Source organism: Cavia porcellus, unplaced genomic scaffold, assembly GCF_034190915.1.
Source record: "Cavia porcellus strain 051 isolate PalLab524CR breed Dunkin Hartley unplaced genomic scaffold, mCavPor4.1 scaffold_24, whole genome shotgun sequence".
In the NCBI taxonomy this organism is placed as follows: Eukaryota; Metazoa; Chordata; class Mammalia; order Rodentia; family Caviidae; genus Cavia; species Cavia porcellus.
In genome coordinates this window covers 41,963,804-41,986,709 of record NW_026947507.1, presented here as the reverse complement: position 1 = coordinate 41,986,709, position 22,906 = coordinate 41,963,804, and the positions used below count along the sequence as shown (strand labels likewise).

The 22,906-nt window shown below is 41.1% G+C and overlaps 1 protein-coding gene and 1 long non-coding RNA gene across 2 annotated transcripts in view; both read right to left on the bottom strand.

Annotated features, from left to right (window-relative positions):
• Positions 1 to 22,906, bottom strand: part of Xkr6 (XK related 6) — a 229,866-nt gene that overhangs the window by 155,978 nt on the left and 50,982 nt on the right. The window lies entirely within an intron of this gene.
• Positions 1,213 to 22,906, bottom strand: part of LOC106025727 (uncharacterized) — a 71,388-nt gene continuing 49,694 nt past the window's right edge. Inside the window, exons 2-3 of the long non-coding RNA XR_010042675.1 lie at positions 7,462 to 7,572; positions 1,213 to 5,602 (exon numbers count right to left, since the gene is read on the bottom strand). This is a non-coding gene — a long non-coding RNA (uncharacterized LOC106025727). The remainder of the gene's footprint in view (positions 5,603 to 7,461; positions 7,573 to 22,906) is intronic.

Genomic DNA, 22,906 nt, shown 5'->3' with positions numbered 1-22,906 from the left:
CTTTCAAGTCCCAGTGAACACAGGAAGCAGATGTCTGCTTCACTAATCATAGCCCACGGTTTAATAATTCCGTGTTGAGTCTCCTATGAAAAAGTCTCTCAGGAAGACACCATGCAGTCAGTATACGGTGAACTTTCCCTAATGAGCAATTCAGTAAAAATTCTGCAATATCCAGGGAGATAAGTGCGGCTACTTTGGAGTATTATAAACCATACTGAAGATCACAAGTTTCCTCTCAATCTCCCTTCTGCGAGCACCCACTTAGGAAAGATATTCTTGGAGAAGATGAGGAAAAGACCCCAGGGTCTCCCCCAGAGTTCTCTCGTTAACAAGCTGTATATGCAGTACTGCCCAGAGCTGCTGGCCTCTAAGTTGGCTCAAATACATGCTTTGGGTCAGCTCCTTCAAAGTCCTGATGTCTTTTTTTTTTAAAGCTAGCTAATAAAGGCAGTCTAATTCCACAACATGATGACTGTCAACCCTACACTTCATATTACAGATGAGAATAAAAATAATGCAAGCTGGTGACTAGTAGGTTAGACAATTATCAGCAAGAGAGCATAAATGGTTTCCTGAAAGTCTGTGATGTAGCAGATCTGTTTTAAGGGATTTCCAGGAAATTCTTAAGAGCTGGTTGAAATGGGATGATTCTAGCTGTCGTCTGGACTACCACTTTGCCAGGCTTTTAAAGCAGTGACTCCCACTGCCCAAAAATGCTCGAAAAGACTTAAACTGTCCCATGCTGCTCAATTACCCCACTGTCCTGAGTTACTGGTCATGGGATAAATAAATGGCAGAACTGACTTCTCAACATGCTAGTCGTTAGGGTATGGTTAAAGGAACAGCAGCTCCCGGCTTCCTGACTGCATGGACAAGTAAATATTTTAACAGTTTTTATAGAGGGCAGGATTATAGGTTTTTGATTTTACAAAATATAGGGGGTACAGCACAGAAAGGCACACAACGGATGATTTTAAAAACAGTAACATTCTCACTTTGTCTTTCAGGCCCACAGACAGCCCCACGGAGGAATCAGACAGAGCCCTCCTTTTCCTTTGAGCTACACATCCCACCACTGTCCATGGCCACACTATCACCATTAACTCTGGGCAGACAAGCTGCAGACCCTGACTTAGATGGACTGATTTATAGATTTGTTTCTTTTAATTCACATGCATTTTCTTAAACAAAAATTTATTTACTGAGAGCTGCTTCAGAGTACAAAGTTACTTTATTCAAAGTTTACTGTATACACAGAACTGATTAATGGGCATTTCAAGTCCCCTAATCCATAAATACAAAGTTCAGTGGGTCATGCTGAAGAAAATACATGGACCCTGATTACAGTATTTTTACATGGAGAAAACACACACACATACGCAAGCAGCTTCTGAGATTATTTATTACATTAAAAGTCAAAATAGTCATACTTTTAAATGTTCTCTCAAAATTAAAACTATTGTTTTAAATAACCATTTAACTTTTATTAGAGCAGTCAGAAAATTGTTAGTGTAGCCTCTTTTACACACAACACATATACAATGATTATAAAAACTTTACGTGAAATTTTAGAGTAATACTTTTTTTAAGTAGTTTTTTTTTTTTTTTTTTTTTTTTTGAAGACACATATGAATAGTCAATGTGGGTCCATGTGGGCCTGAAAAATGTCTTACTTTTTGACAAACCTTGCCATCAAAATCTTATCCACTTTCTCTGCATTTTTACCAGCACCCAAGAGACATAGGTGGGTCTCTTTAGTGACCTCCTTTGCCTGACAACCCCAGCACCTAGCAAGCTCCCAAGCTCAGCTCTGAGCCTCCCACGTTTGCTAGATGCCAGGGTCCCTCCTGGCCTTGGGAAAATGTGCTGGAGCTCTGCAAAGCACAGCGCCAAGGAGGCTATTTCACTGCCACAACAAAGACCACCTTTAGAATACAACACTGTACACAGAAACCCACAGACAAACCCTAGACAACCCTGATCCCTATGCCTGGATTTGTTCTCCTTCTCCTTTGGAAGGGAGATGGAAATAAAAGCAAGATACAGACTCTTTACAGCAAAACAGGTACAAAGCTCCTGTCTCCAGCAGGATGAAACCTGACAATGGGATGGGAGGACTAGGGCTGAATTGCAGGTGATGCCTCTACCTTAAGACGAGGCGCTGAAATCGGGCATGCTGGGAAATAGTAAAAGGCACACTGTTTGGGAAGAATGGGTGGGATGGGAGTGTCCCTCACACACATTCACATGAACAGGAGGGGACAGCACTGTGGACAGAGAACAGAAACTTGGGCTCCTCTCTCTGGTCACCATCTCTGGGGCGCTGAAATTGCGAAGCACACACTGCAGAAGCCCCAGCACATTATACTCCAAAAAAACTAAAAGAAAGTATCTTCAAATCCTGAATAAACAAAGTCTAACTTCCAGTTGGCTGATGAACCCAGTCGCCTCTACCAGACTATCCTGAAAGAAGTGCCTAGGGTGAGTTCTCTTTTGCTCACAATAAAGGTACATGGTTACAAGGCTAGTTCATGTCTATAGATCCAATTCAGAAAGGCAGATTTGGTCTCACCTAGAAACAGTAGTGCTTCTCAAAAGGGCTATGTCACTCCCCTGAGGGTGCTCTTCCATCTACTTAGTCCCAAATGCAGAGTTTCTTGAGTTTCTTGATATTTCCAGGATGACTTCTCAGTGAGCTGGGTTTGCAAGAATTCCCAGTGAGGGACATGGCCAGCAGGCAAGCTGAGGCTACACAAGGGAGACTGGAGCTGCTCCATGGACATTTTTGTTGTTGAAATGTTTCCAATAAAATTAGTCAAGTGCATCCATTCTATGTGAAAACATGATCTGATATTTTTGTCTACACTTATAAATGAATTAATGAAACTGACAATCATATATGCAGAAAGAAATAAAAATAAAATTATCTTGACCATTTTTATGAACCTGATGCAAATTCAAAAGTCACAAAACAAGGGAATTCCAAATTTCTGACCTCCATTTTAATTCAAAATATACAATGTACAGCATGAATCTGACATCTTGAGACATGAGAGTTCCGAGAGGAAGCGTTCTTATTCATCAGAAATTTAGCAGAAAACATGCTTATTTTAAAAACATTAGTATTTGACTTATTCTGAAATAACCCTTCACCAGGAGGCGCCGTGGGCTCTCAGTTTCTCTTGCACAGTGCTCGACACTCCCCTCGCAGTGAGTGCTGGTCCGATTCACTGTGAAGCTCTCAGCTCGTTGCTGCAGGTTTCTGTGCAGAGGCAGTAGCATCCTTCAAGACTGAAGTCCCAATCCAAGGCAGCAGAGAATCCGGGACAGAGCCAGAACAAAGTCGGAGCAAGGACAGACGTAAAGGAAGAGGACCTTTCAGAGCAGGGCTTTATGACACTCAGCTGCATGCAGTCTCTGCACGCACAGGTCCGATAAGGTTTTGTCTGAAACTCCAAAACACAAGGGCCAGAGCTATAGCTCACTGCTTCTAGGTTGCTCTGTGCACCCAGAAGCTCAAAGCCCTGCTCCTCCAGGGATGAGCACTCACACTGAGGACTGTTAGCGGTGTGCTGGACCATGAAGGGCCATGGCCCAGGCATGTATGTTTCCCATGAGACACACAGAGAAATGCTCTTCTAACGTAACCTAGGCCAACATAAGACTTAGCAAGAAAAGGTCATTCTCAGAGATTCTAGGAAACAACACAGATTATATGCATGCACTAAATTCTGCACAATACTCAGTATTCTACACTATTTCTTGAAGTTATACAAGGACAACTTTATTCGTATTTGTCTAATATTCAAGGTATTTCTTAAAATGAAGCCAGTCTTTGAGCCACATATCCCTTTAGAACATACTAGAATAAAATCAAGCCCACTGTTTGGCAATGCCTCAGTGTTTCCAAAGACCATGCCGCAAGCTAGGGTATCACCTGAAACACAACAGAATGGCCCTCACTGAGGCATCTGGCGCCTTCTTACCTCTCCAGCAAAGTCAGTCCTTCCCTTAGTGTGTTTCAGATTCTCACTATGAAATTTACTCCCCCCCTCCCCCCCACCCCCCCACTTTTTATTGTAAAGCTCTTAAGTTTTTCCCTCTCTTGGGTCTCTTTCATTTGTACTCACAGCTTTCAGAATCTAAGAAAGGCTCTGAAATATTTATTTCAGTACAGACTGAGTTTTTTCCTGCCTGGATAATTCCTTCTGGGTATATCAAATGCCTACGCCTCATCAATACTGTGGCTAGAATTGGCTAAGAGGAAACACCTCTATTGACGAAAGTATCACAGACAGAGAGTTTCAAAAAAGCCAATTGTAATGGGAAAATAGCTAAACAGGCAACACACATTTAGATTAAAATATAACTTGATTCAAAAGTAAAATCTAATGTCTTTATTGTGCCTGCTATTAAACCCACAACAGCCAGTTCCTCTTACAACAAAGCAAAACCCAAAAGGGAGCGGGGGTGACAGGTAGCCTTCAGCCTCTAAAAGCTTTCCAAAAGAATCTTAGGGAATGTCTGCTGCAGATGTACATGGATTTTACAAATTCTGGATAATTCACCAACAATAAACCTTACAATAAATTCCTATGTGAATACTCTCCCAAGCCATTATCAGCCTCAAGTTCCCTGTACTTTCTTCACCCTTCCCGTTAATCCTTTTCCAAGCTGTTTCTGACTGTGGTCCTCAGACTCCGTCTCCCCCAGCATGTTCCCAAGTCTCTGAATCCCCAGAAGGAACAGGCGAGGCTGGGAGGGACTGGCACCGTGGTCCTCCCGGGCTGGCTGGCACTGTGCTACCCCCGCTCTCCGTCCAGCCCACGGTCAAGGCCACCCTTGGCCATGGTCCAGGCTCACACGAGTAGCCCGCAGCTGGAAACTGTGCTCAGGTACATGGGAGAAGCTGACCTTTCAACTCTGCAGGGAACCTGATCCTTTCTGGAGACTGGAATCACTTCCCTGCTCTTCCTTTTTATTCCCATCGCCTACCTTTGAGCTACTACATAGTTCATTCACCGCGTAAGAGAGGAAAGGGGGAGCAAAGAGGTGAAAATGAACAGCTCTTTTCCTTCCTTGTTAGCATTCCTGTCCTATAAAATGGCTAATTTTGAAAACTGGCAGCATTTTGCCACATGTATTTGCATAAATTGGGGTAGAATATTGTAACATAGATGATCTCCAGGTTGAAATTTTGTAATTCGGTAACCTGTATGATTGTCGCTTGATGACTTTTTTCCCCCTCTTCTTTATATCTGATCAATAAATACTCTGATCCAAGTAACACATATTTTAAGGTAGAGAGAAAAGAAAAGAAGCTAACCAGGTAGGCAGGAAGGAATTACAGATCTGCCTGGGAAAACACGAAATTTTGAAGAACCCCAAACCCTTGAAAGAGTATGACACTAATACTGACAGCTGATGACTTAAGACATGCATGTCAACTTAAAAGGACAAAGTTCTTTTATAGTCTTTTATTAAATTTACTATTTCACCTACTAAGCAATCATATAATATCCAAGATTCCTAAATATTTCCAACATATTCAACTTAGGGATCCAAGATTCTGAACATGCCATCACCAAAAAAAATTGCAAACCTAAAAAACAAAAAAGGGAACAGAATTAAACAATGGCAAAGGAAAAGACGTTCTCAGAAAAGGTATTTACTTTTAAATTTTTCAAAACACTTTAATGTTACTGCTTTTTCTCATCTTACATTTACAGCTCAAGGCTAATAAAATTTTATTTAGAAACAAAAGTTAATCAAAATAAATGTTAAACATCATACATATCACCTATTTATCTAATATTTACTGGCTCAAAATATGCTTACGTTTATAAATGTGAAGCTTTAAAGTGGCATTATCTCTATATTTTCTTGTAAAAGCTATCATCACAGCGACATTCAAATGTGTCAATGAAATTACAGTTCCTGTGCAACTCATACCGTTAGAACTTACTTTTTTAGCCAATTAACAGTAAAGTCTTTGTTGTTCCACATTAACTTCTAGTACATGAAATAAAGATGTTCTTCAAAGATTTGCTAACCTCAAAACAGCCCAATCTATGAGCATTTTTTACAAGAAAGAAAGAAAAATTGGTGTGCGGGGGTAAGCAGAAAAAAATTAAATCTTCCCAAAAGATAGTTATCAGTAATTGTTATTAAACTAGTATTGCTATACAGAAATAAACTACATGAGCACCTCTCCTGCCACAGGTTTAAATACCATGCTACTGATAATCAGTTTAATGATTCTAAAGAAAACCAACAGTTCTGAGTTCACATGTGTAGAAACAGAAAATTCCAGATGAGGAGAGCTGGCCAGCCAGTGACCCAGGGCGCTCCAGGGCTGCTCAGAATGGACTGGGCAGGCTTGCGAGCCAAGGGGGACCACACACATCAGGAACCCACTCTGGTACACCACGGCCAGCCTGCGTGGCCGGCCTGAGTAGCTGCTCCTCTGTGAGCACAGATTCTCCTGCCATTACAGAAACTCACAGCCGTGCTCTCTCATTTTCAAAAAAGGGTGCAAGAAAATGGGGTGACATACAGAATCAGCGTGATAACTGAGCCTCTAGAAGATATGACTTCTGCTTAAAAACAAAAATACTATCTGTTAAACAAAATTTAAAATTTTCATCTGTATTGCCTCTAGAGTGGGGTGAAATTTCATTTTCTAAGCATCTCATCAATTAAGTAACATGATTCAGGATTTGGAAGCAATTCTGTGATGCTGCTTTTGTTACTAATGCTACTATGTATAAGACAGGAAATGAAATAGAACAATAAAGCACTCATCTTAGTAAGTGGCTTAGTGTAAAATCTGAACTTGAGCAAGAACCCCAGCAAGGCGGACAGCCGAGTTTGGGCCTTAGCACGGCTTCAACAGACTTAGCAAGACTTGGGCCATCAGAAGAAACCTGGCCACTGAGAAAACACATCCCCCAAAAAAGTTGAATGAAGAAAATAATTCTGTTATGTAGAACTATAAAATATATTTTGAACATCTAAAAATTAGAGTTAACTGTACAACTAAATTCCTAATGGGCATTTTATACTTCAGAAAGTAAAACATATTCACAGAAAACATCAAATTTCTTTATCATAGTAAAGGGATGCTATGGCAAGAAACACTTTCTAGTCTGATTACTAAGTTTAAGACTAAAACTACTGATTTTCAAAGGGAAAAAAACTCACTTCAATCTGCAAATTCCTAATATAGTACATACTTCGTTATGAGTCACGTGGCCCAAGAAGCCACTTGGAAAAAAAAGAAAAAAACCCTGCGTTTAAACACTTGTGGTTTGATTAGCACATGGCGACTGGTGTTAACACAGCTACTGAACATCTGTGCAGTTAGGTTCAGCTGCGCTTCACTCTCACAAAGGAAGGAGCAGGGATAGGACAGACATGGAAATGTGAGGCCCCTCTCTGTCCCCTAGGGTTTGCCATTACCATTCTGGGTGAAGTGGTCTCAGGACCAGGCGACAGCACACTTCTAGCCAGAAATCGGATGACCTCAAAACCACCTCATGTCAGGCTGAGGCCTCATTCTTTCGCTTAGAGCTAAAAATAAAAATACATGTGAATGAACAAATGATCATGGAATGAAATCTCTAACATGACACTAAGATATAAAATATCAAAAGTTATTGTTATCACAGAAAAATGAACACGTACACTGGTTTGAAAGGACGGATGCCCTTCTTATCCTGTTGATTCCAAGTTGGTGTCACAAAGCTACAATAGATTTTTATTCATTTCCTGATAGGACATTTATTTTTTATACTGGAACATAACAGCATCATGAATGAGACTAATGAAGGTAAAGTAGCAGTTTAACTTCTTTTTCTAAACATAAACCAGGGCAAAAAAATATAAAGAAAGCTAAGTGTATCCCACTGGTCTGAAATCCCATTTTTGACTATGCAGGATGTCTAGTTCTAGCAATGACATTAGAAATTGTGGAAGTGAACCTGCGAAGCCAACAAAGTAGGGCGGTCACTTGACGAATACCCAGCACCAAAGACACTAGAGAAGGCCAAACCTCCTTGGCCAGTCTGCTGCCCTAGGGATCTCATTCCTAACTCTGTACCTAGGCTGAGACACTAGGAGCCACATGGACTGCTGTCCCCACCAGAGGCAGGAGGGTGGTAGCATCAGGTGACAACACAAGCACACTGCAGGAATACAAGTGACCCACCTAACTAAAACTCTATATGTCTCCTCAGTTTCCCACTGAAAAGGTACCATCAAGCTTCCCACTGAAAAGGATCAATGAATTTTAGTGAGTTAGTTATAAATTTTAACAAGTTACAGAATCAAATCTCTATAAAAATAATTCATATTTTAGTATGGACCGTGTCAAACACATGCTAATGAGAAACTGTTCTTAGTTCAGCCTGAGCCTCTTTTGCAGAGGGGCTAATAAGCCTCACAATACATGGGGTCAACCTACACCCCTGGTTACAAGTCAGCCATCTGCCCCAAGCAGGGACAGACAAACAAGGCTCTCCTCTCCTGGCCCAGGCAGAAGCCATCCGTGCTCCTAATTTAAGAGGAGTCCTGCAATGTCACATGCAGTGCCCCAAGTCAATAGCTACCTGCCTGCTCTGAGCACGACATTTATCAGTCAGAAAATCAGGAGAGGAAGTTTACAATACAGCACTGATTCAGAAAACATCAGGCTGCAGCCACCTCCATTTCTACTCCTGAGACCAAAACACACTTAAAGATACCGACACTTGAACTCACAACCTCACGCTTGCCAGGCAGGCACCGCGCTACTGAACTATATTCCCAGCCCTGTTGTCCAGAATTAGTCCAGCAGAACAGTTAAACACAGAACAAATGTAAATGTACTCTCATGCATTTGCACTAAATTCCCCTATCACCTTTCTCTCTCTCAACCATACGTATGTCATACAGTACTGATTGAATTTCCCAAAGACATGGTTAACAAGAACAACTCCATCTGGGAGAAATGAATGCAGTACTGAAGATCACTGGTGTACAGTGGAAATATTCCTATCTGCCTCACATACGCGACAGCAACTGGGAGGATCACGCAGCGCCTCAGCCTCCTGAGACACTGGTGCCACTGAACTGGTGTCTGAGAAGACTTGCCCTCCCTCAGAGCTTGCTCTCCGGGCTCGCTGGCCCACAGCTCTCTCTTTCCAGCAAGCCTCACGGAAGAGGGCGCCCAATCTTCCTCCCTGAAAGCCCACATTCTACACTCTGTCCCTAAAAGCTGGTTACTCTAGGCACCTCGTACAAGTAGAGTCACATGCTGCTCCTTTTGTGGTGGCTGGCTTAGCTCACCCAGTACCAAAAGCCGAGGGTACCTACCTCTATGCGGCAGCATGCAGCGAACTTCCCTCTCGTCAAGTCGGAGGGTTCGCCATGCGCCCCATGATGGTGACACAGGTAACATCCACCTCGTGGCTATTGTGAATGATGCTGCTATAAAGTGGCAGCATGGTCGTTAAGTTCCTACTTACGGTTTTCTTGGCTATGCACCCAGGAGGGGATGCCCTGGCTCTCACAGGCACTTTTGCCTTTGTCTTCTGTTCTGAGTGACCTCCCTACCGCATTTCATAGGAGCTAAGCAAACAGACACGTGGTGTGTTCCCACCATCGCACAGAGGGTGACAATCGTTTTTAAGATAATTCACATTTGACATAAATTTAGCATTTAGAAGGTCTTTTCCTGTACATTGTATATATTCTCCAAACGCAAAGGATTAGCTGAGATTTTTGAAGTGTTGGCAAATATTCAAGATCCTTATTTCTATTTTTCCATACTTCCTAATCAATGTTCTTTTCCAATCAGATTATTTTAAGTCAAAGACATTACATACTGTCAGATACACAGCTGCCTCACACTAAAAATATTAACAGTTAAGGGCTTTAAAAGACATAAATAAAAATGTAAATATGATGGGATGATACTGGAGATCCTAAGGGAAGACTAACATTAAACAGCTATGAGTATCTCAGTAAGCAGCCTTCACAAATTATTAAGTTATTAAGTAACTCAAATTTGTTTCTGTCAAAGGCATAAATATACAAAGTACTTCCAAATAACAAAAGTAGCCTACTAGAGGTACCAGCAAAAATTCAAAGTTCAAATAACATTTTTGGGAAAACTTTTTTGGCAGTGCTGGGGAATGTAGGTAGGAGCTGAACCACTGAGCAGTACCAAAGCCCAGGCAAGAGCTTCACAACGCACCCTATGGGAACAACCTGCTGTCCGCCAGGCTGCTCTTGTACTTCCCTGAAATAAACACCCTTGAAATAATCTTCCAACACCTGTACTATGTAGGGTCCGTAACATTACGTTTCTAGGGGGAAACCACACAAGAAAAACAAATGTGCAGTTATATTTATTAGCTATCGATGAGATGAACAAATTTATATTCCCAAATAAAAATTTAAGTGTTTAAAAGTCCATGCCCTACATATGAAAAAAAAACTATTTATAATAATTTCCTTGGTTTGATTGGTAAATGCTATATGCATGTACTAAAACACCATATTATACCCCATTAATATGTACATTATTACGTGCAATAAAAAATAAATCACTTAAAGACACATGCTAATTTTGAGGCCCTCAACTGTATTACATTCATGTATATGCTTATCTTTCTCCAATATTAATATTATATGTTTATAAGTGTTCAAGTTTTCTTTTATAAAATTTGTTTCTACGCATTACAAATGTGCATGTGCTTTTTTCTCCACAATTTGCTTGAAGTTGCCAACAACCATCTCAGTGCAGACCTTATGCTCTTTTCTTTTTTTTCTAATGTCCCGTTATTCTTTAATTTAGTTTTCCCTTAATTAAAAAAATGAGAGAAAATAGATTAATTTAAAAATAGGGGGAAGATTGAGATAAAAGAGGATATTGCAATAGAACAATGCAGGGCAGAACCGAGCAATTCAAGCATCATTGTGTTTCACCACCAGATAATCTAACATAATAGTAGTCACCATAGTGTCTCTTTCCTTAAATTATTTGAGTGTAACTTCACGTGCTATAATATCAAGCGTATCTAGACAGTGTGAAGCCTTTCAAGAGAATGCAAGAATTACAGGGTATTTAGAACCTGCTAGTAGAAAACAAACAATGGTTTCTATATTATCTCTTTGCCTATAAAGAGTTTTGTTTATACTATAGCATACAGTGAAATATAGTAAGATACAACATGTTAAAACCAGTGGAAACAGATTACTACAGCTTGATGGGACTTTAAAGCAAGACGATATTAGATCAGTACTAGCTTTTATGTTGTGTTGCTTTCTTCAAAATAGCTATTCGTGCTATCAAAGATACTAAAATCGAACAACTCAGGTTAAAACCATTGCGGTTAATGAGTGAAAACATTATATGGCTTCAAACCAATATAACTGGGAGTCATGATTACCACATACTTCTATGTATTCTTATCATTTCTTACACTAGGGAAACTATTCAGTATTTATACATGTGAGTTTGATTTATTTCACTTATGAGTATGGTCTCAAGCTGTGTCCATTTATTTATAGTTAAAAACTTAAAAAAGTACCAGTCGTTATTTTTCAATCTCAGGATTCCCTTTACTAGGGAAGTTTTTGAAAAATATGGTGGCGCCTCAGTTCACCGACTTAATTTGTTCTACAGTTCCAGAAAAGAAGGTCATGCCTGTGTTTGTATGGGAAAGATGGCTGCAGTGTGTTCGTTCACAAATAAAACCAAAATTGGCCAAATGCTTCTGTTTGTGAAACCAAATTGTCCGCAAACAAAAGCATTTGTGAACTGAGGCACTGCTGTGCTCTAATCCAGAAATTGGCTTTTCTGTTGCATACTTAGTGGTCAATTAAAGATCACAGGCTACAGTCTGAGCCTGATGAAACTTCTCCAACAATTCTATCACCAACCTCAAACTGGAAAGAAGAAATGGAAATCCCAGCTGACACAGACAGTGACTAAAACCTCGCGTGTGCAAAGCTGCAGCCACCTGGCCACTCCCATGTATGTGTAAGTGGCTTGACTGTGCGGCTGGCACTCCATAGCACCAGCTCCACATCCATGGATTCAAACCATGGCAGAGCAAAGATGCTTGAAAAGAAAACTGCCTGCACTGACCTTTCTCCCTGTCATTACTTCCTATACTCTTCAGTACAACTGTTCATGTAGCACTCACGTATCAGGCTTACAGATCAACTAGAGTTGAGCTGCAGTGTAGACAAGGACGTGGCGGCTTATCTACACACATGGCACCACCTTATTATCCGAGGACTTGAGCACCTAAGGGTTCTAGTATCCATGGAAGGTTCCAGAACCAACCTCCATGAATCCCAAGAAACAACTGTAACATAGGAATATTTCTATAAGGACCTCTATATAAAATCCATACTCTGTACTTTTAAAGAAGTTGAATCTCACACACACATACACACCCCCCCAGATAAAACAACTGTCTCATTTCTCTTCCTCAGGAGCTACCATGTGGAGACAAGCATGCAGCTACAGCTCTCATGTCCCACCTGTCCCCAGCCACAGGCCTCTAAATGGGGGCCCTTGATCTTGGGACTGCTGCCTCCTTTCTGAGAGGATCTGCCCAAGGCCGCCACCTCGGGGAGGCTGCCAGATCCTGCCAGCCTACCAAGCGGCCTCAGCACACTCGAACCAACCTGAAGCCCCTGAGGATTCCGCCTCAGTCTTCTCCCCAGCATAATCCACTGCTAAGACTGTATTTTTACTTAGTGATTTTCTATCTCTCCTACTAGAATGATTCTAATTTCTGGGCATTTGTATGTGAAAATATACTCTTATAGTCTAATCAATCAAAAAAGTAAAAACCCTTAATGCCAGTCTATTACCTGAGGGACTGGGGTTCTACCCCTAGTACTCAAAATAAAATAAACAAAAAACATGGGTGAAGGGGGGAGTGCAGGAAGCTAGACGCACTCACTCAATCAAGAAACTGATGCCCTTCCAGCTGCAAATGGCTAACAGGAAACACTGACCACTAAGCTCCTTAATCACAGCTGAACTCCAAAGATCATTCCTAAGTCATGGCTCCAGGGCTGGCTCGCTATGGACACAGCCATGCTTCACTTAAAAAACACTGATCACAAACAGGCACATCTTCCGAGGTGCAAAAGACAAGTATGGAGGCCATCCCAATAGAGTTAAAGCGGATGTCAAGGTTCAAGGAAGTGTAACACGTGACATTTACCTGGCCAAACAATTATGAAAGCTAAACTCTGGGAGTAAAATACCACTTGTGCACTGGCTGAGGTGAAGAGAAATTAAAAGGAAGAAAAAGCAAGGCTGGCAGGCATGGCAGGTCACACCTGTAATCCTCGCGCCTTGGGAGGTTGAGAGAGGAGTGCTGCGAGCTTGAGCCCAGCCAAGGCGATTTACTGAGACACCAGATCAGAATTAAAAAATAAACACAAAGGGCTGGGGACACTGCTCAGTACAAAACCATGGATTCCACCGCCAATACCTCAAAACTAAACAAAGGAAACAAAAAATGGGTGCCAGGGGGAGTGCAGGAAGCTGGACGCAAGGGGAGAGGAAGGAGCAATGAATAAATATTTGTCGATAGCCCACTATGTAATTTTCAGGGACTGGCACGTAATGAAAATGAACATCACTTTTAAATATTATTACAGATTTTGGGATGGCTACAGCCATCCATTAAGGCCAGCGGGGGGCCCCAGGGCATGGCAAGGCTCAGCTCTGTCCCCAGACATTACTGTGCGGTGGACTCTGCTCTGAAATAAAAGGCATGGGAGAGGGCAAAGCACAGGGATCGTAAAACAATTCTACAGTTGAATATGAGGTTAATTAGCAAAAAAAGCAGATGGGCTCTCACTGGGAAGGAAACAGAATGCTAAGCTTCAGTGCGGGTCATAATGAAGACACCCTGGAGCCTGTCACTGGCCAAGAAAGATCAATACGGCTTCCTGGGAGCAGTGGCACACTTGGCTCAAGTATCTAACATGAAGCGGGCAGGAAACACCAAAGACAAACTCTCTGCTGTTCACTAACGCTCCAGGACTTCATGAAAAAAAGCAAAAACATTCCCAGATCAGGAGGAGAAATGTGGGACTGGACAGCAAGTTTCTGTAACAGAATGGGTCCTGGGAGAATTAAAGAACTGAATTTTAAGACTAGAGAAATGAACCCCATAACATTCCCAACTATGTCACCGTTCCAAGAAATGTGCCTACTTTCCTTTCAAGGCACCGAGGGACTGAGTTCAGGGCCTCGGGTCTTCGAGGCAAAAGTGATCTCCACAGGACTTCACACGAGCCCTTTTAACATTTTATTCTGACATACCGTCTCACTAAGTTGCTCATGCTGGCCTTGAATGACTTAAATTTGATATTTTTCCTAACTTCATAATAGTAAAGAAGACTCATTTGTATTTTGTGATTTTTAAAAACTATAGATTAAAAAAAAAAAAAAACCTATAGATCAAGCACCCCTAACCCCAAATCTGGCTTCAAAGTCTGAAACTTTGACAATATGATGCCCAAAAAGTTTCAGATTTCATGACATTTCAGCTTTGAGATTTTTGTGTTAGGAATACTCAACCAGTAGAGCCTAGGCAAATATTCCAAAAGTCAAAAAAGCTCTAAAATTGGAAACACATCTGATTTTAAACATTTTGGATATTGGATATTCAACCTGTATTTAGCTTCTTACTATCAACTTGAAATTCAAAGAGCAGATAGACATCAATTTACTAATGAACTGCTTATTTTTAGGGTTTTTTTTGTGTGTGTGTCTTTTTCTTTTTTATTGGTACCGGGGATGGAACTCACGACTGCCTGCTTGTGAGGCAGGCGCTTATGCCGCTGAGCTAAATCCCCAGCCCTGAACTGCTTATTTTTATAACTAGTAAAAAAAAAAAAAATATGTCAGTTACTTTTCTCTTACTAAGATAAAGTACCTGATATTTAAAGAAGGAAAAGTTTATTTCAGCTTCGCAGCTTACAGAGATTTCTGCCCATAATCAACAGGCTCCAAGCAGGGTGGCAAAGCAGAGGGGCATCACAGAGAAGAAACAGTCCATGGCAGGCAGAAAGGCAAAGCAGTAACAAGCAATACCATTAGCACTCTTTTTGTCCCTTATACAGTGGACTCTAGAGTTACAGCCAGCCTGACATATGAACAACTTGGGTTATGACTGGAACTTTAGTTTCAATTTACACTCAAAGTCTGAGTCATGACCCGAATGCTGGTTGCTTGAGCTTCCAGGTGGTCTCGGATACAAATTGAACCCTTAAAGAGTTCTGGAAGGAATACAACAACATCCTTTCCTGTCTGGGGTTGAGAATCCTGGGCCAATGTCTTCCTAAGGCCCTGAGATCTGCCCATACACAGGAGAGAGCCTGTGAAGGCTGAGCAGAGGAACCCGAGCCTTCAGTCAACAACCTGAGTTACACCCCCTCCTCAGGAATGAACTGAGTTCACAGATCAAGGGTCCACCAATATTCTATCCAGGCTGCATCCCTTTATGGTGGGAGGTAGCACTCACACCCAAGGTGGGGCACACTAAATCTACCCAAAACTATGCCAAACCAAGGAGTACATTAATTTATTATTCACGAACCCTTGGCCCTAGCATCACATACACTCTATATCCAGCCACCTGTGACCACATTAGACTTTGCGGGGGACATCCAGGCACCATAAAAAAAAGCAGTCTCAATTCACTAACTCAGGTAGCACAAAACAGTTCTTAAAAAACACTTGCCACTACTATTCTTTTCCAAAGTATTATCATTTCACTGAGTCCCTGATATTGAGTTACAGTATTAAGACCAGTACAAATGCTCCATTTTTAAAAAGATAAAGGGGCTAGGGATTTAGCTAAGCGGCATAAGCACCTGCCTTGCAAGCAGGCGGTTGTGAGTTCGATCCCTGGTACCGATAAAAAGGAAAAAAGACAAAAAAATAAATAAATAAAAAAATAAAAAGATAAAATGAAAAAACATTAAGATTGCATTAAAGATTGCTCAACATTTTTCCACAAATTAGTGCATCTTAACAGAAAAGAGCTTTTATAATAAAACACACTATTCCCTATCTCTTTCTAAAATAATAAAGCAACACCTGACACACTCAGGCAAATGAAAACAGAGGCTCCCCAACGTGGATGGACAGAAGCAGAGCATGTGGACAGCTAAGAAAAACAAGAGGAGAAGCTTTGAGCACTCAGCACCTTCTAAGTCTCAAGTGCTGAATGGCTTCATTACTGTGCTTTAAGAATGGCAAATGGCTGAACCTTCCAGTCAGAGAGGATCTGAGGCATCCACTCCCAGCTGCCCCAGGATGGGAATCACATGGCTCATTCAGCTTCAGCTTAGTGACTCCAGGGACAAAGACTGCTTCCTTGGAAAATAATCTCTGCCATGTTGGAAGAGCTGTCAGAAATCATTCTGGGACTATCCATTTCACAGTGGACCAGTGCTATCACAGCACATTCATTACTTCAAATGAAGGCCAACTCATTTGTTTTCTATTGCTGGATAACAAGAAGTCCCAAAGTCATCAAGGTGGTTCAAATCATCACCGAGGGCCTAGGCCAGTGGTGGCAAACCTATGGCACAAGTGCCCCAGCAGGCTGTTTTGCTCTCACTGAAAGCTCTTAAAGGTCCATCATCCCTGGCCTAGGATGTATATTGCACTGGCATCAGGACACTTGTTTGGCACTCTTTACTGTTCCAAGGTGGCTCCTATTGTTCCAGGTGTCACATTTAATCAAGCTACTATCCCTTCGAAGACTTTCTGCTCTTTTGATTCTTTCTGTGGGAAGCCAGGGGGTACCCGAGTGTAAAGACAGCTAGCATACATCTGTTATAGTTCGAGTATCATTTGTCCTCACCAAGATTCATAATGAGCCCTAGCCCCAAAGAAAATGGAGCTGAAAAATGGGGGGGGGGCCTTTAAGAACAGGCTGGGGCCATGGATGCTCTGCCCTCAAGAGGGATTAAAGTCTCTCTCTTAAGCCTGCGTTAGTTTTGACCAGCAATGGATGAATTATCTGAAGAGCACAGGGTTACAAAGCAGGTTGGCCTTTGTCTGCTCTCCCACTATGAACTAAGTAAATCTCTTTTCTTTAAAGTGTATGGCCTCCGTTATTTTGTTAGCAGTAACAGAAGCAAACTGAGCCCATTTCTTACTATGTCCAGCCAACCACTGATAAGGGAAATAGATTATCCCAATGGCCGGACACTAGTCAAGATTTGCTCTGCTGCCTCCCCAGCTGTCCACAAAGCTGCAGTGGGAATGCAGATGACAAAATCAGGTTCCATCAGGAAGAAAGAGAAGGCAAAAAACACTGAGATGCAAAAGTGACATTGCTATGGGTGTTTGAAGCCAAAATCTTGGGTTTCAGCAATGGCTACACAGTCACATTTCCGACTTCTACATTGAATAAGAAAAACAAAATTATGTTCCTTCAATGCATTGATCTGGACTTCCTTTCTCACACCCAAATCCCTCCTCTTTAAGCCTACTGTTCTACATCTATGACTTTACAGCTGCATGCTTACCATCCTGATCACCTTCAGCTTACAAAAGCTCTCAAGAAATGCCTGGGACCCTCTTAAAATGCTTCATAGCAAGGGAAACAGCACTAACTATCCCTAGTATTCCGATTACTACACCTCTACCAAAGCAACCTAAGGCTGTGTGGCTTCTCTAGTACTATCCTAGTGACTCACAATCAACTTGTTGAAAACTAAATCTCTTTGTCTTTCCAGAAATTAACAGTTGGTCTAACTTTCTAATAAGCTCCACTTGTTGGTATTTTCAGAAAACAAAAAAAAAAAAAAAAAAAAAATACAAAATTGCATTTTGGCCTTATTTTGGCCTCTCTCCAACTATAAAGTTCTGTTACTTATTTTAAAAATGATGTATTGCTGTTTTCAATGACAGAAATCAAAACTTACAAAAAGTTCACTCATATTTACTTTTCAGCTTTGCAGAGGAAGGTGATGTCTCTAAATGAAAACATTGTCTGTCTCACAAGAGGCCTTCTAAGACTGCAGTAACTTGTTGAGCTTACAAGATCCAGAAATCAACCCTTGGAGGATCAGTGAAATGATCCATGAAATACACTGAGCAGAGCCCTCTCTGGACTCATTTTCGAAGGTAAAACCAAAGTGCTGATTTGACATTCAGTGAAAGTTTTAACTGCTGAGAGGACTTAAGAAACATTAAGTCTTGAGGCTAGTGAGTGACCCTCAAACCAACCATGTTATAAACTGATACAGAAACAACATGGAACTCACATCGAACAGGTACACGAGTCCTTTGTTCAACGTATCTTTTCCATGTTGGCAGGACACATAGCAAGGCAATGACCAAACATCTGTTTAGTAAGCATAGCAATCAAAGCAATTAGTCCCCTAAAATACATTCATTGATCAACATCAAGGCAAATGAATCTCCTATACCATTTTCTACAACAGGTTATATCCTGGTACAATACAGTACTACATAAGATACTACAGGCACTTGGAAGGACACTGTTAAAAGCTGTCTCAATTACATGACTGACCAAGTTGCTCCGTCCTTACAATCTCACCACTTAATGAGATGCATGTGTTTCACCAAGCTGTGGTCAAGTTCAGCTGGCCTGGAAGTTCTTCTGTCTCTGGTGTCACAATAGTTAAGTTCAAGGTCAAGTTCTCCTTGCTTTTCTAATTATGTGATCTTCAATAAGTCACTTATCTTTCAGTACTTGATTCCCTATTACTGCTGTAACAAATTACAGTACTACAAATCAGTCAGGAGCACAATTCTTTGGTCTTTTCCAGAGGTCAGAAACCGAGGCTCCAGGGGGGGCCTCTTGCTTTTTCTGCCTTCTGTGGTCCACACATTCACTAGCCTGTAATCCATTCCTCCATGTTTACATCCACATTAGGGCAACTGCAGATCTCTCTTTTCCACCTTTCTGCTTCTGTCACTGCAAAGGACTCATGTGATTACACTAGACTCACCCAGATAATAGTGGTAATCACTGCACAATCACATGTGCAGTCTCTTTTGCGATGTGGGTAATGTATTTATAGTACTGCAGATTACGATATGGGCACCCCAAGTTCTTACTCTATCACAAAACTACTGATTTTATGTTACTCAGCTCAAATTTGATTTAAAAACTTTAATCTTAGAACTTCAACACTGTTAAAATAAAATGTTTTAGGTCAGTTTTTCTGTTGCTGGGACAAAATGTCTGATACTTGCAACTTAAAGGAGTCTCTTATTTTGGCTCAGGGTTCCAGTGGACTCAGTCCATGGTACCTTGATCCAAGGCAGAGACATGGCAGAGCAAACTGCTCAAGGCATGGTGACTGACTGGAAAGCACAGTAGATTGGAAAGAGCCACAGAACAATGGATTCAGGACCAGATATAGTCTCCAAGGTCATGCTTTCTTGATTCACTTTCTTCAACTAAGCCCCACCTCTTAACAGTAGATTCACCTATGAATTCACACAGATTAACCCACTGGATTAACCACTGATGATGTGAGTGGCCCTGCAATCCAATCACTTCTTCAGGAGTTTCTTAACCCAGTCAAGTTGACAAGCAAGGTTAATTAACACAGAAGGACACTGTTATTTCCACTCATAGTTCATACTAAGATTACATTTTTTATTTCAGTTTTCACATAAAATGCCACATTTCACTTATCAATGGAGAAAGAAGTATAAAAGTGAAGTAATCATTCATGTCTCTGAGACCATACCAATTTATATCTGGTAAATTAACAAAATAGGGGGAAGTCAGTAAGAGAATCTAAACATTCTATTAGTTTAGTGTTAGTGTTTCCTATTGGAAACAGGAAATGTGCAAATCATACTATTCTGATTTTCCTTCTCCACTATGGCTAGGCCTTCTTGCTCCCCTATGCTGGATGCTTCTCCTCCACTACCTATGACCTGAAAGGGCCCAAAGTTCAGGCCCCAGGCCTTGCTGGGCACATTCACTCCATCAGGAAAGCTGCTCAATCTCAGGTCTTTACCACTTACGCTGACAACTCCGAACTTTCTACTTCCAGCCTGGATCAGGTGCCTGAGCTCCAGAACTTGTATCATATGTGCCTGCTTCACTGCTGCCTTAGATGTTAAACAAGGGTCTCTGCATATCCAAAAGCAAATTTCTGATTCTCCTGTGTTGGACTGACAACTGGTGAGCAACTTGTAACACTCAGCTGAACTTAATCAGCATAGTGCTGGATGTGGAAGGCCCACCTGAGGATTGTTGCCAACAGCATAAAAAGAGAACTGGAGAGGAAGACAGTGTTGCTGATTCCCCTGTAGAAGTCTGTCTCATTGGCTTTCCTGATATGACCTTAGCTGTTCACATCATTGAGGGGCTCAGGACCTCGCTATCACTGAGGACGACTGTGGTTCTTTTCAAGGGACCTCTGGCCCTTAACCTTGAACGTTGCTTCCTAGCTCCAAGGCAAATCCCTTAGGCTACTGACACAGATCTTTCATACCACTGGCACAGGATTTCTTGCTTCTGACCTCTGGGCCTTTTCAGTGCAGATCCTTAAAACAGACTTGTATGAGACATCGTTGTGGACTCTAGGCCTCCAGCTGGACTTGTGCAGGACATTGCCATGGGATCCAGGCCCTCAGCTAGATTCTATGGGTCTGTCGTGGGTGGACAGATCTCCTATACTGTTTTGCATTTGACTCTCTGGGTGACTATTATAAAAATAATCCTATAAATTACATGTCCTGTATTGTTTCCCTCGCAAACCCTGCCTACGACACCTCCCTACAAATCTATTCCTTGTGTCTTTCTCAGCTCATTGAGTTTTCTCTCTTCAAAAAGCTTCCCAGCATGCCCTATAACTCCACTCCACATCAGGAATCTATCAGCACATCAAATTAGCTCTACCTTCAAAATGTACCTAGAATCTGACTGATTCTTACCATTTCCACCTTTACCATCTGAGCCAAGCCACCATCACCTGCTGCCCAGGCTTCTATTAATTTTTTTCTATTCTTGTATTTCTAATTTATCTAATAACATACCCAGAAATTTTAAAATTGAAGTTATTCTCATCCCACCCTCCCCAAAATTTGGAAATAATGAAATTAAACAGATTTTAGGTTTCAATTCAATGGTATAGACCCCATGAAATCAAGATACCAATCAGGATATAATACTTCCAGCTTGGGATATTTAGACTGAAGCTGTCATAAACCTTTTCACGGATACAAGGTTTCACTGATAAATATTAAATGGTAGAACTTCTGTGTGACAGTGCAGGTATATGAGGCATGTTCACAGTAGCCAAAAGGTGCAGGAGGACCAAATGTCCACCAATAGATGATCAGGTACAGAGGATTACTGTTCGGACAACAGAAAGAATGGAGTACTGGCACCTGCTGCCAAATGGGTGAACTTTGAAAACATTACACTAAATTAAAGAAGCCAGACAAAAAAGGGCACATTTCCAAGAAAGAACCGGAATAGTTAAACCCACAGAGACAGAACCCAACTGGTGGTGGCCAGTGGCTGGGATGGAGGGGAAACGGCAGCAGCTGCTAATGACTGTTTTCCTTCTCAGTGAGAGAATGTTTAGAACTACCTAGAGGTAACAGCTGCTCAGCATGTGAGTGTACTGTGTACTACTGAATTGCTCCATATCATGTGAACCTCATCTAAAAGACACTTTCTGTGGGAAAACGCTGTGATTTTTACTTTTTTTGCAAAAAACCAAAAGGTATATCACTGCCCTTGAGGCTGAGGATTTAGCTCAGTGGCATAAGCACCTGCCTGGCAAGTGCGAGGTCATGAGCTCAATCCCCGGTCACTAAAAAAAAAAAGAAAAAGAAAACATCACAGTGGAAACCACTGCCCTCAACTCTGCAGTCAAGTTTTCACTGGTGGTACTTATAATAATCTTACCACTAAACATTTTTTGAATATTGTACCCTCTGTTCTTCAAGCTACCAAACCATACAAGTGCTCTGCAATGCCACAAGAAGACCATCAGGCGCCACATTCAAGCTAGTTAACTCTTGTGAAAGGGAAAGAAAGTGGGACATGATAACATAAGGTTCCAGGCATGTAGAGAAAACACTTGGTAAGCAAGGATACTATAACATACCTGTTATAATACTTTGATTCTTCCTGAATATTACTTCATCCTAAATCTAAGATTTCAGGATTTTACATCCACCTAATATTTTAAATTGCAGTAGGATTGAGGCCAGAGGAGCAGGGCAGAACACTATTTTCTATCCAGCCAAATTAACTGTCTAAGAATGATCTTTCCATCTGCTGTAAATTCACAGTAAGTCTGTAAGAATAATTCAGTGTATACTTAAAACAATACTCATCTACCTGACATACAGCAATACACGGGAAAAGGAATGTTCAATCTGATTTTTTTTTTTTTTTTTGGTACTGGGACTCAAACTAAGGACCTGTCGGGCAAGTGCTTATGCCACTGAGCTATGTCCTTGACCCTCAAGTTGAATTCTCAGTTTCAACTGAATGAGAAATCCCTATCACATATTTTATATAAATGATCTCACAGTAACATATGAAAATTAATTCTCTAAAGCCAGAGAAAATGTTTTAGATATTATGTATCATTACTGTTTTGCGTATCTTACATACAGTCACACACAACTCTAATACAGATCCAAAACTGACACTTCTACCAAGACAAACAGGTCATTTGCAGTTCTAGAACTACACAGCATTTAGTCTGTGAGTATTTTGGGGTTGTTAATACTGCTGTCAGTTTAAAGTTTTATTTTTTATTAGTATACATTTATAATACACATGATTACATTGAGCATGGGAATTTGGTACATGTACATAATATATTGTTAGTGGGAATGTAAACTAGTACA